Source organism: Protopterus annectens, chromosome 13.part0 (genome assembly GCF_019279795.1).
Source record: "Protopterus annectens isolate FY-2018-M chromosome 13.part0, PAN1.0, whole genome shotgun sequence".
Lineage (NCBI taxonomy): Eukaryota > Metazoa > Chordata > Ceratodontiformes > Protopteridae > Protopterus > Protopterus annectens.
Genome location: NC_056747.1, coordinates 1,143,243,941 through 1,143,258,843, shown reverse-complemented (window position 1 = coordinate 1,143,258,843; position 14,903 = coordinate 1,143,243,941). Strand labels below are relative to the sequence as shown.

General features: G+C 38.9%; 1 protein-coding gene across 6 annotated transcripts in view; it reads left to right on the top strand.

The window, feature by feature from the left end:
* Nucleotides 1–14,903, top strand: part of FMNL1 (formin like 1) — a 1,099,995-nt gene that overhangs the window by 523,875 nt on the left and 561,217 nt on the right. The window lies entirely within an intron of this gene.

Below are 14,903 nucleotides of genomic sequence, written 5' to 3'. Positions count from 1 at the left end.
TATTTACTTTTGTTAACTTGGTTAGTCTCACTAGGCACTGGTTATTTCCACTTAAAGTAGTATTCATAGTGACAAGGGTAAATCTGTCCAGGGCACTGGGGAAATTTCAACAGTTTCCAGGGAAGTATTCATATGGACTAGGGGAAAACCTGCTCAAGGTACTGAGAAAATTCCCCTGGTCTTTTTGCCAAAAAGTGCCATGGTATCTTAACTTTACTTCAGCTGCTAAGGTCTCAAACAGATGGACCTCGTTTTTTTATGTCAGTGCAACTTCAGGAGTAAGCACCCCCCCCCCCCAAAATGCTGCAGTGCAATATTACTACTGGAACAGGAATCATAACCTGTGCAGATGGAACCCACAGCCTCCTGTTCTTTCTGGCATCGAAGGTGTGCGTGCTGCTTGCTGAACTAATAACTCTTCAATTATATCACACTTTATGCATTGCAGCAGAATGAAAAAAATAAGCAGTCATCAGGTAAGATGGCAGTATTTTTCTTTGCTCAGCTTGGCTAAGTAGCATGGATTCACTCAGAAATGTCTCTGTCCTCTTTGAAACCTCAAGTCTTCCTCCTTCTCTTCATCATCATCATCATATAATCCTGAGTATGGAATACAGACTAAACATGGATGAACAGGGGTCCCTTGGTAAAATAAATGAGCCCAAGGATAGTATAGACGGGACACACTGCATACATTATAAAACAATTTGGACAAATCAGTGTCACTTGGTAAAAGCTGAAAGCAGCATTCAAAAGAAAACAGTTGTCACTGATAAAAACGGATGCCAATGCACAAATCAGTGCCACCCACTAGTGGACACTGTGTCTACCAGCCAAAACAATAGATAATATCTTTGTAACACTGAAACTTGTATGATCATTTTACAGTGAATTTGTCAAATTCTCAATTACTGAACAGTAATGACGGGTTATCTCAGAACGCATTGTTACAAGGTGGCAAGCTAACTTCTCCAACTTCACAGTTAGAGACACAGACAAAGGCATACAGAGAGTATGACAAACAGAGGTACTCTCCAGCCATACCACAGGTGCTGAATTTAATAAACAAAGCTGATGGAAGTGATCTGCACAACCAATAAAGGTGGCTTTAAAAAGAACAACAGTTAAAAGCTGAAAACAAGTGACTGCTCTAAAATAACAAATCAGCTAGGGCAATGAAGAAAAAGCACAGTAAACAAAATTCTAGAATATGAGGCATCTGTAGCTTAGACGTTGATAAGTTTACCTTTGACGGTTTAGTTGTTCTGTAAGATAGTAAACAGCAACACTTCCTAACTTTGTATTGTTCACCCAGTCCCCAGCTGCCTTTATTTTTATAGACTGTCTAATCATCTAATTTTGCTGTCTCACTTACGTCACACCCAGAGTCTCACCATCTGGCTTCCCCTGTCTTACAGTTTTGAGGTTATTTATTGCTTGTCTTCATGCAAGCATACCAGGAGTAAAGATCTTTTTAAGTAGGTGCCCAAATCACTACAGGACAGCCTCTAGAGTGTATATAGTACTGCTTAACAAAGCCTGAACCCACAAAATCAACCAAGCCTTTGCCAAATCATTAAAATACACTAATCAGTTATGTGGTAATAATATTATTCAACCAAGAAGAAATTCTCTATTTTTCTGTGAGAAAAAGTGCTTGGTATGTCCCCCAAGCAGGGGCTGCCAACTGCATCCCACTAACAAATGTATCCAAGGCTTAAACATGATGTCCTATAAAGATCAACTAAAAGTACTATCTCTAGACTTTGTATCTTACAGACTGCTGACAGGCAATTTATGCCTGGCATACAAGGCATTCTTGGCTCACGAGCTGATGGGCCATTTGCATATCTGCAAATTAAACAGCACCAGAACAACTAGATCTAAGGATTTAAACTCTTTAAGACATGTTGGGGGGCAGGTGTGTATCTCAGAGAACCCTCATTCTCTGAAATAGGCATCACATCCATGTAAAGCAGAGCCCTTCGCTAACACTATTCAAGTGCAACCTTGACCAGTGGATAGGAAATCGGAAATTCACCCCAGTCTCATACCCGTGTCTCTGATGGACAGAGGCAGCCATTAAATCATGCCCTAACTAACATACACTCCTTAAAATAACCTGTAAGGCACAATAACTCATTGGATACATTTGGGTTGAATGGCTAGGCTTATAAAAACCCCAGTGGTCATTAGCCTAGTATACACCATGCACCTATGAACAAAACTACTACAACTCAGGAACAAGTCAAAATTCATAGTTGTTATGGTCTTCAAAATAAAACTGCAAAACTACAGCAACTAACTAGAAAACACCAGTTTTACAAAAAAATGAGCTCTGGATGTAAGGCTTTGGCAGTCCAGCTTTTATAAGCATGTTTCTGCTAATGACAATGTTCCCCATTTCCTTTTCCTGAATTTCTCATGAAGACTCATTTTAGTTGTCATCTAGAGACTGTGTGCCTAGTGGTCCACTGGTTGATGTCAAGCACACTCATGCATGCAATATATGTGTCTAATACTGTCTATAAATTGCAAAATCTTTCCTCCTCTGTCCCTAATAGGTATCAAACCATTGACCAAACAGTAGATTACGTTATACAGTTAATGCTGATAGCCCTTCCCACCATCACTGGTTGACCATTACATATATTGGACTTGACAGTCTAGCTGGTCTAGCTATTGGCCAGCTTGGAGTGTTGGGTAAATTTAACTGAAACAAAGTAACTTTAGCATACCTCTCAAATGACTAGAATTTTGAAGATATGTCCAGATTTTCGCCTCATATTTTTGCTCTGTTCCTTACAAAATGTATGGTTTTCTGACAAATCACTGAGAATTGATGTCACTAAATAATGACATACATTTGAGTTTCAGACTACATATCCTTCAGAAACTGCATGCTAACACAAATCCTCTTATTCTAGCAACATTATATGTTTATAAGAGCAATATGTAAAATCTGTCCCTAGTTTTGGGCCTTTGTCCACACATTAATTTAGGATTTGTCCAAATTTCTTGTGCTAAGAGGTTGAGACATATGAACGGCAACAGCTGATTAACTGAATTTAGCCACACTTCTGTTTTAGTTTAGCCTGATGACTGTATAGGTTTAGCGTGACTTTTTTTCTTTAGAGTGACTACAGTATTTGACTTTCTCAGTACAATATTTTCAGGATTCTAATCACATTGCCTTTGCATTTAATTCTGAAGTATCGATCTTAAAAATTTGTGGAATTTATCTGTATAGCTTTACACAAAGAAATATTGCTACTGGTTCTTTTTTCTGTGACACGGGAGATTTGACGTACTTATATCCCTAAACTTGGATTTATTAATTGTTTTGAGCCCTGTTTACATACTACAGTACTTGCATGTATTCCTGTCTGTCAAACCAACACTTGTCATGAAACTCATTGCAGTCTGGTTCCATCTAATGCTAGGGATGCTTAACGGTTTAACACAATCCTGCTATATTCCTAAACAGCAGTCCTTCTAGAGCTAGAGACCATAAAGAGACATTAACGGCTGCTTTTTATTTAGTTTTCAGTTAGACCAGTTTTGGTAACTCAGCAGTGTCTATCCTGTTTACCTACAAGACTTTATAATTCCTGGTATTCTATTATATTGCTGATATAATATCATAGGCTTGTACACTCATTAATTTTATACATTTTAGTTAGCTAATACTATTATTTCACAAATATGCTGTTCTTTTCAAAATTGCTGATTGGTTATTTTATCTAGCAGTCAGTAATTTATACTATTTGCTTTTGCGTACTTTTGTTTTCCAATATGTTGAAGTTTGCCCTTGAGGCAAATTTTGGCAGTTATTGTACCTTTTCCCTTTTCTTCGACTGAGTACACCACCGTTTGTATACAACAGCTGTACAAGGCTAGAAATCTTGTAGATGCTGCAAAATATTTTCATATTAGACTTGCAATGCATTGACTGGATTGTCTTTATAATAGATGCAGGACAACTACTTCACTCCTGAATGCTCTTTAAAGTTGAGAGGCCATATCTGCCTTAGAAGCTCTTCAAAACTCCCTGGAGCAAAATCTGTGAAAGACAAGATAACCCTTGTTTGTATAATTTATCTAGGGAACCTATTGTCCATCATACCTCGCTGTAGAAGGGACTTGCATCCTTTTGGCCTCATATGAGGCCCTACAGGTGTGATATATGAATGATGAGGTCCAACCACAGTGAGTCAGGTACTTTATCTGATGTGCTATGACATGCACGTTTCTACATTATTCAGTGCTTGTAGATAAGGGTAAGACTGGTATGAGAGGTCATTTCCACTTTAAATCTTCATCTGCATTGAGTGAAGTTCCAAACCAGGCATTCCAACTCCTGCAACAAATAAAAAGCAGCTTTCTCTCTGTAATCTTTCTATCCACTAATACAAAGAAAATGCTGGAAAAATTTAATTACTACCTCATTAATAGGACAGTGACTCACTCCAACTGACTAATACTAGATGACTTTAACATCAGGATTAACAATTGTTTAATGACCCTAACAAAATACTTTGTTTAAATAAATGACCACACATAGTCACAATAAAAGACTCCTAATGACTTCATATTCCAGTTAAATATGGTCACCTCTGATTTGATAATGGACCCAGCCTCCTGGTTTGACAGTACTTACTTTACCTCTATTTGGTAATACCCTTTATGTGTTATCCACTCTTCAACTGGCAAGATATAGGAATTTAAGTACCGTCACAGAATAGGGCCAAATTCTAATATTTGGTGAGTTCACTGTCTGTCACAATCATGAGCACCCTGCATCTCTTACGACAGTTTGCAATAATCCTACTATGCTTGTTCATGATCAGGTATCGCCTGTCCATGTACGAAAAATTGCACCAGAGATGCCCAAAGGGAAATCTAGGAAACCTACTGTTTATTACAGCCCCCAAGCAATAACTCTTGTAATATAAATACGGGAAGTGCATTAGTTTCCTATAGGTTCACAGGAGATTACTAGGCTAACACCTTAAGAGCCCTTACTAGCCTAGCCAATATAACCTGATTTTACCCAATATATGGCCCCTAGGAGCAAGAGGATGGCATAGATTTGTGCCTGTGCATTGAGTATCTTACAGATTGCCTCTGTCTGTAAGGGACATAGGCACTACTTTAGGTGTGAATTTGTGATTCCCCATCCATTGACCCAAACTACATTTGAAGAGGGCTAGGGAAGGGCTCTGCTGAATGTGAATAGGAAGCCTGTTTCAAATAAGGGGCAATCTCTGAGACACATATCTGTCACTCAGCGTATTTTGATTCCGTCACTAAGTTTATATCCCTAGATTGTGTTATTCTTGTGCTGTTTGACATGCAGATGTGTAGCTCTATCAAGGCTGGATTTGCGCGTGCCTTGTAGCTCAGTCATAGTTCACCCCTTAATAGTCGGCAAGAGACAAGATTACTAACATTTTGCTACATCAAGGTTACCTAGGTCAAATAATTACACTGCGGAATTGAGAAACAAGGGGTGGGTGAGTATTACTTTTGGTTTATACCACCCCCCCCCTCTTTTCTGAGGTTCTGTGATATCAGGGTAGGCATATTTTGAGGCTAGGAGTGTGGGAGCTTGTCTCTAGATGAAGAGGTACAAAAGTCTTTCCCCTTCTGCAAAAACTGAATAGTTGTATGTCTTTTGTGACCATGGGAGTGTTACTTTTTTGAAATGTGACATCATGAGAAATTAGATGTTTTGGTTTAAAATAATTATATGTCATAGGTTCATAAGGTCATAGATGTACACTAGGCTAACAAGCACTTGGGCCCATATATGACTAGCTCTACAATTCAAACGTGGCCTACAAATTTTAAGATATATATATATATATATATATATATATATATATATATATATATATATATATGTGTGTGTGTGTGTGTGTGTGTGTGTATACATGAGCAAAGACCAGATCACTGAAGTTCTGCAACATCGAACAGTTTAAATGGAGATCACTGTACAGCGCAGAACAGGAAACTTACCATTTTCCTCACTGTAGAGCGATCTCAGAGTTGGTATATTTAAGTAGCGGGGAGTGTGAGGGGTGCAGGGTTTAGGCCCCACTGCAAAAACATAAAAGAAGACGTGTTTGCCAGTTACATTTTTTTTTTATTTAATTTTTGATGTTGCAGAACTTCGATGATCTGGTCTTAGATTATGTTATGTTTGATGTTCTGCAAGCTCGATGATTTGAAGTAGACCCATATATATGCATATATATATATATATATATATATATATATATATATATATATATATATATATATATATATATATATATATATATATATATATATATATATATATATATATATATATATATGGTTCCCTATCAGAAGCCTGAAACACTATAAGCCTGAAAATCAAAATCCTGAAACCAGAAGCCTGAAAATTCAAAATCCCGAAAACCAAAAATCCTGAAACTCAAAATCCTGAAAACACAAAATGGACATACTGATGTCATTGTGGCTTTGCTATTGTTAGCCCTGTGGTGTTAGGTCATGCGATGGGTTCAGGTCAGTGTGCGGTTGGTTTTATGTTAGGGTTAGGGGCGGTTTAAGTGAGTTAGGGATAGGGCGCAGGTTAGGCATGTATGCAATAGTGACAAATATTGGGGTTAGGGGCGGTTTAAGTGAGTTAGGGTTAGGGCGCGGGTCAGGTGAGTGTGCGATAGTGACGGACCTTATGGTTAGGGTTAGGGTCAGGGTCAGTTGGTAGATATTAGTGTCTTTATAGTGACATATTAGCATTATTTGTGTTTTCAGGATTTTGAGTTTTAGGATTTTGGGTTTTCGGGATTTTGAATTTTCAGGCTTTTGGTTTCAGGATTTTGATTTTCAGGCTTATAGTGTTTCAGGCTTCTGATAGGGAACCATATACATATATATATATATATATATATATATATATATATATATATATATATATATATATATATATATATATATATAAAACCCATCCTTTGGTCCAAGTTGTGCTTAAATAGAGTTAGGGAGGAACATATCGGTCTGTCCAATATATCCTGTTTATGTCGCAAGCAAAATTAAGGCCTTTTTATCTTATAGTTCTGATGCTGTTTGTTTTCCAGATGAATAAAAGGATCATCAAAACAGGGTCAAGGGATGCCTTGTGTGCCAGGCAAAGATCACCTCTCAGAAGTCTGTATGATACCAAGTAAACAGACTGGGCTTTTGAGGTGTTCAGCTTAGGGCATTGTGTTTACTGCCTCTATTCTTTTTGTTAGGAACCTTTGTGGACATTCCAGTTGCTGCATATTATACTCTATAATAAGTCTACTGAATGGCACATGATTAATTATAGCAAATCCATGCCAAAACCATGATAAAATCATGAACTCTTTTCTCTCAAAAGGAACAGATGTAAGTAGGGGAATCTGTTGAGTAGAGATAACGTTTTGTTGGTGACAAGTTTAAAAAACATTATGTCATTTAACAGCTGAATTCTCCCAAAAGAAGACAATGTTCTTGTCTATGGATATTTCTGCTGCTTTGAATCAATTAGCTTTTCTTTTCCAAATTGTTGAAAGACTATACATTCCAACCTGTCTAATCAGCCAAACAGCATGTGGTACCTTGGAATTTGAGGCAGCCACTTGCCTTTTTTTGTCTAAAAATGACTTTGTCAGGCACACGCCTCAATTAAATACCAATAAGACAAGACAATGGTTACCAGTGACTGCTCCTGATTATGTGTGAAGTTTGGTACATACTGACTACTTTGATACTGTAAGTCTGAAATGAAGCATGGCACATCATACTGTAGGCCACATCCTGGGTCAACCTGATCAAGTAATTTACTCTCCAGATCATAAGATATTCACTAAGAACAGGAATTATTTCATCAAATCGAAACAGAACATGATTACTGTTAAGTTGCATCTTTAGACCATTCTAATCTCAAGAATTACTATCCTACCTCTAAGCTGCCATTTACTGTGAAGATTATAGTGAAGAAGATTTCAATGTGGGATGAACCTTATGTAATCTTTTGTTATCTCCAGGATCCTCACCAGCACAGTTATAGGAGATGAGATGGCTTGCTGTTTTCAAAATAGTTAATGACCCCTCGGTAATGAGAGAGAACATTATTCTTCAATACTGGACCCCCATAATTCCCTAGGCAGTCTTGAGGGAGCTCCTACTTTCACACTATGATTTATTTTCTACAGTCTTCAATAGGTTCACCTCATACTTTTCAGGGTGCATGTATAGGCTGGGTTTAGAAATTGCACTTCAGTAAACCTACCTTACTGCAAATTGTCTCCTGTTCATTTTCCCAGAGTTCCCATCTGCTTGGTACCCTAGTCCTGAGTTAATCCTGCTCCAGCCTTGGCAAATAAGAGATTTATTTTATTGTTTTGCACTTCATTTAATTATTTTCAGTGCTACTGCTTTATTTTTGGTTTTATTTATTATTGTGCCCTTAAATCATTCTAAAGGTCCATAATACTTGAAATTGCCTTATCAAGGTAGTATAAGTTTTGTTATAGCATTACACTCACAACCAGACTTTCTTGGCATTACTACATCAAGAGATTAACTGTGCCTTGTACAGACACATATGCTCAGAAAGTAAATTTCATCTATAAAACTTCCCTTAGAACTGAAACCTGTAACTTAGTGTGGCTGAAACAAAGCCATTGTGTGGAGATAAGTTTAGGTCAGCTAGTTTGCACATTAAACAGCACTAATGTCAAACCTTAGCACAATGTAATCTAGTATTGTGCAAAATCCCAAAATCCCAGAGACTACCCAAGGAGAACACTGTAATACCCAGTCCATGACCTACATTATCTCACCCAAATACAGGTCTGGACAACATGGATATGTAATTTGCAAATGTCTTTGTAGCCAGCTTGGTAGATATGGGCATTCTGAGATAATATAGCAATTGTCTTATGTTCACAGACAGTCATTTAATCCTTGAAAAAAACAAAGTACACAAAAGACACACATACAAAATTTCACAGGAGACAAAAATCTCGCATACAAACAAAGTTGTCAAGAGCACACCCTCTACATCCACCACACATAGTGTCCACCACACACATAGACCAACCTATGCTGATGCTTTAAAAACAATCTTTCCAAACCTCAAAGACCTCCTAAACCTATAAAATAAGCCTATAAAAGGTGACACCTATCATCAGCAATCGCTAAAGCACCAAAAGCAACACCAAACACTTCCCGTACTCCTACACCCAGTGGAGCCCCAAGAGCAAAACCCATAAGGCAAACCATCACATTACCCAGGACTCTTGTTACAGGGGACTCCAAATTATGACACACAGATGCCACACTCACCAGATGGAACATTGAGAAATAACAGTTGGCTGCTTATCTGGAGCCCGGATCCACCATATTATACACGCACTCTAGTCACTCCACCACAGGTACCAGTATGATTCTATCATAGTCCGTGTGGGAGTTAATGACCTGAGATGTACTTCCCCAGAACTATATGAAGACAGACATTGTTGATCTCTCAGAATATGTGTCGCCAGCAGGTATCTGCCTTGCACTGAACAGCATTTTGCTTTCACCAAGGATGATACCACGGTATGAACAAAAGATGACCGACTTCAATAATTGGTTTAGTTTCTGGTGTCTTTCCAGTGAGATTCAATATTTGTCAGCATAGGAGGACTTGGTTAACAGACCATGTTGCTTTGCAAAGGATGATCTGCACCTGTCTACCCTAGGCTTATGAATATTGGCTAAAACTTTATCCACCCCATTAGCCTTTTTTAGGAAATGCTAAATTGACAAACCTACCAGCATAGCAAATAAACCCAAAGAAACCTAAAAGTGCTGCTGCTCAGTGCTAGGAGCCTAAATAAGAAATTCCACACTTTACTAGCTCTCCTTACTGTGGAAAATATAGGCATCTGTGCCATTACCAAGAGATGGTTTAAATCTACACCAAGTAACCTGGTAGAGCAAGGCTTCAGTGCCTTCCACATATTTAGACCATCAGCTGCACATACATGGGCAAAAGGTAGAGGAGCATAACTCTATGTTGGTTAAACAGGACGATGCCCTGGAATTTATCCATGTGTAAACATACCTTTCAACTGTCCAAACTTTCATAGAATGTCCAGATTCTTGCCTCATATTTTTGGTCTGTTCCTCATAAAATGTGTGGGTTTTTCAAATCATTGGGATGATTTAGGGATTAAAGTCACTAAATAGTGACATACATTTGCGTTTCAGACTTCATATCCTGCAGAAAATGCATGTGAATAGAAATCCTGTTATTCTAGCAACTTTCTAAGTTTATAAGATCAATATTTAAAATGTGTCCCTAGTTTTGGGCCTTTGTCCCCCATTATGTTAGGCTTTGACCAGATTTCTTGCACTAAAAGATTGAGAGGTATGCGTGTAAATCACCATAGACAAAGTTCCATACCATATCCTAGCAAGCTATAGGTCACTCTCTGTGTCCCTAGAATCACATAGCTTGTACCTAGACCTACTGGAGACACTCAACATTAAACCAAATATTCTATTCATGTAGACGTTAACTACCTCTCTACAGACTGGGAAAAATACACTGCCTGTGGTCACAGGCACAATGATTCCTGGAATTTATTAACACAAATACCCTTGGCCAGATAGTGTGCACACCCACCAGAGATTCAAACATACTGGACTTGGTACTCACCAGTATGGGAGATGACTGCACCCCCCACCTCCACCCATGTAATGTCCTCATTGGTGAGGTTGGACAATAAAGCTGTTTTCTAAAACTCAACTCAGTAACCCCAGCAAACCTGCAACAGTTTGGAACTATTCCAAAGCAAACTATACCCTATTAAGCAACAATTTATCAAAATTCAGTGCGCCTCCTACCCAGAATTCACATCTACCTATGTGGAATTGTTCACAGAGATCTTGTACAACCATGTAAATGGCTGTATTGAGACTGTTGTAGCTAGAAGAAGTAAGTCCAAAATCAAATTCTAAAAACGAACCACACTGGTAGAATCCTAACCTTAATAGGGTATATAACAAAAGGAAAAAAATCCTGGCTAAAATCAAGATTAGCAACTCCCATAATGATAGGAGCTCTCTAATTAAACTAATCAGGAAACTAAGAGAAATAACTAAGTCCAACAAGGCCAATTACAAGGTCAAGATAGACTCACAGGCTAAAGAGAACATCAAGGCCTTCTACAGCTTTGTTTGAAATTTAAAGGAACACACATCAGTGTGTCGAACTGGTGGTCAGTGGTGTCACCTTCACTGAGCAGAGGGACGTAGCAAATTTGCTGACTGGCAAATTCAGCTCAAACTCCACTCCCACTCCACGCGGGGTCTCCCTTCATGAAATACCTACTAGCATAACCCCTCTCCCCACTATTAACAGGAAGCAGGTCCTGCTGGTGCTCATTAAAGCCAAAAACATAACCTTAATGCACTGTGACATTGTCCTAGGATGCCTCCAAAATACCTGGAAACATGGCCTATCAAGGCTACTTGAGTCACTTTTCAACAATAGCCTCAAAACTGATTTTGTGCCATGTGAAAGGAGAACTGCAATACTTACTCCATTTCACAAGGGTGGACCATCAACTGACCCCAGAAACTACAGATTTATTAATCTGACCAGTCTTATATGCAATGCCATGGAACAAATTATCATGGAAAAGATCAACAAAAACATTGGCAACCTTGAGACACTGGATCCAACCCAATATGGCTTTGTTAAGGGAAGATCATGCCTGCAAAGCCTGGTGGACATCTTTGAGAAGGTCACCAAGGCAATGGATGAGGGGAAAATGGTGTACATCACCTACCTGGACCTGGCTAGGACATTTGATACAATACCCCACTTTGGAATAGTTGACAGTCTCACCAAACTGGGTATAAACCCTTACATGATTCACTGGATTGACAGCTGGCTCACAGACAAGACTGAGGAATTGAAGATTGGTGATATCACCTCCACTAAAAGACCGGTCACCAGTGGGTACCTCAGTGCTCCAGGTTGGGACTGCTCCTATTTGGCATCTGCTTCTCAGAGTTAAAGGTGAATGTCAATGGCCTTTGGCTGACCAAGTTTGTAGATGACTGCAAATTGGGAGATATCACAGATTCCCCCCCATGACACAAACATCTTACAAGAAGGTCTAACACAAACAAATGACTGATGTCAAAGTCACGGACTAAAACTCAATGTCAAAAACTGTATTATAGTGCCTTTTGGGAAAACAGCCACCCAGGTTAATTACTCCATTGAGAAGACATCCCTAAGAGTTGAGACAGTAGTCAGGGATCTGGGAACATATGTAGACAGTAATGAGGCCTTTGGCCAATGTGTGGCCAAGGTAGTAAGAAAATCATTCTGTGTCACCCAACATATAAGTAAGGGCGTGGCATCCAGGCCCAAGGAAGTCATAGTGCCACTCTATCCGACGCTTATCAGACTCATCATTGAGTACAATGCCCCCTTTGGCGTGTACCTGACCAGACATGTGCAACAGTTGGAGAACCCACAAGGGTTCCTTACCAGAAGAATCCCAGGTATAAACACATTGTTCTATATGGATTGCCTTAAAGTCCTCTCTCTATAGTCTGTCTCCTACAGATTACTGAGAAGCAATCTATACCTACCGTACAGTGCATCCTCAGATCCAGGTCTGATGGACGTTATGTGTCTCAGATGATCATCATGCTCTGGAGCAGGATCCCCATCCATGTGAGGCGGAGTCCCTCCCTAACCCTATTTAATTGTAGCCTTGACCAAAGGATGGAAAATCAGAAATTCATACTGACTCTGACCCCCATGTCTATCATAGACAGAGGCAGACAATAATGCCTCAAAACCTTCTAGAAACTTCCTAACTAACAAACCCCTTCTAATAAATCTCCATGATACATAGATACACAGTTGGCTTGAATTGTATGGCAAAGCTTATAAAGACCTTGGTCGTCATAAGCCCAGTGTATTACTATGAACCTATGACTCTATGAACTTAGCTCAAACTACTCTTTGCTGTTTTGAATTCGGCTGATGGTTGCTCTGTCTTTAGTCTGCTGTTGTTCACGGTGCTTATGCTTTCTGTAGGTGACAGTGTAAGCAGTTGGAGTTTGAGTTATCACTGCCTTATAGATGGTAATCCATTATACTGCTTTTCTCCTAAGAAGCATAGGTCATCCCTGGCATTATTTTAGGAAAGACTGGATTTCAGCCTTAGCTGGGTGAGGAGCAACCGACTAAAGTTCACTGTTAGAAAAATGGATGCCGCAAGCATTCTTGTGTCTTTATGCTCATCCCCAGTTTCCTGTGTTCCCATGACTGTACTTGGAGGAACAGACTGGTGTTTGTGTTAAAACTGTGTAATACTGGTGCTGTCCTCGATCATGAGCTGTCATTGGGGGTGTGACTTGTAGCTGTTCTTAAATCACCTTTACATTATCTAAAGTATATTGACCGAATTAACTATCTTTTTCCTGTTGGACAACCTCACAAAAGTTGTGCTTGCTTTAGCTTTACCAGCAAAGGTTACTTTAATGCCATTTACCTTGATATAGATACCTGTGACCTTGGTCACTTGCAGGTAGTTTAGAATGCTCTGTCTTAGTTATTAATGGCTACAAAACATAATTCTTATATTAAACCCACTCTGCTCACCCTCCATTATTATTAATGGGTGCAAACCATAATTCTTATATAACATGGTCTGCACTCTTGCAGACCATTACTTTGTATATGCCCTCACCCCCACTGCACAGCCTGCTCTTTTGTTAATGGGTGCAAACCATAATTCTTATATAACACGGTCTGCACTCTTGCAGACCATTACTTTGTATATGCCCTCACCCCCACTGCACAGCCTGCTCTTTTGTTAATGGGTGCAAACCATAATTCTTATATAACATGGTCTGCACTCTTGCAGACCATTACTTTGTATATGCCCTCACCCCCACTGCACAGCCTGCTCTTTTGTTAATGGGTGCAAACCATAATTCTTATATAACATGGTCTGCACTCTTGCAGACCATTATTTTGTATATGCCCTCACCCCCATTGCACAGCCTGCTCTTTTGTTAATGGGTGCAAACCATAATTCTTATATAATACCCTCATTACACATCCTGCTCCATTATTAATGGATGCAAACCTCCAAACCTCGGTACTTATATAATGCTCATACTGCACAGTTTGGTCTATTATTAAATGGGTGCAAGCAATTATTTTTATTTATTTATTTTATTTTTATTTATTTAATATTTGTTTACCGGGAAAGTCCGAGTGGGTCAGGAACCCATTTTCAGCAGAAGCCCGGGGAGAAAAGATACATGAAAGTTAAGACATTATACATGAACAAGACAATAGCAAGTATTAAAGCACACATTAAATAAGTAATGAATAGTACAGCAAAGGTAGATACAATAATACAACAAGTACTAGATAGGCAATACTAAGTAAAAGCAATGTATTTGATTACAACTTTTTTTTAAACAGGTAGGATTAAGGTAAAGAGTGAGGTGTCAGGCAGAGGGCCAGAATATTAGAAGCAAGCATATACTTAGAAGAATTATAGTGTAAGATGGGAATAGTTAAGGGAGTAGAAATAAATAAAGTTTCTTGGTTCAATATGATAAAGGTTAGTGGATGAAATTCATGGTCTTGGGATCTCCAGATGTAGAAAGGAAAGGCCTTAGAAAGTGGATGGAGTAGATGGGTGAGATACATTTATAATGCTCACATTGCACAACCTGGTCCATTATTAATGGGTGCAAACAATTATTTGTAAATAACCTCACCCACACATTACTGCAAGCCATTATCCTTACCTAAAGCCTACAATCCACATGCTCTTCTGTTATGAATGGGT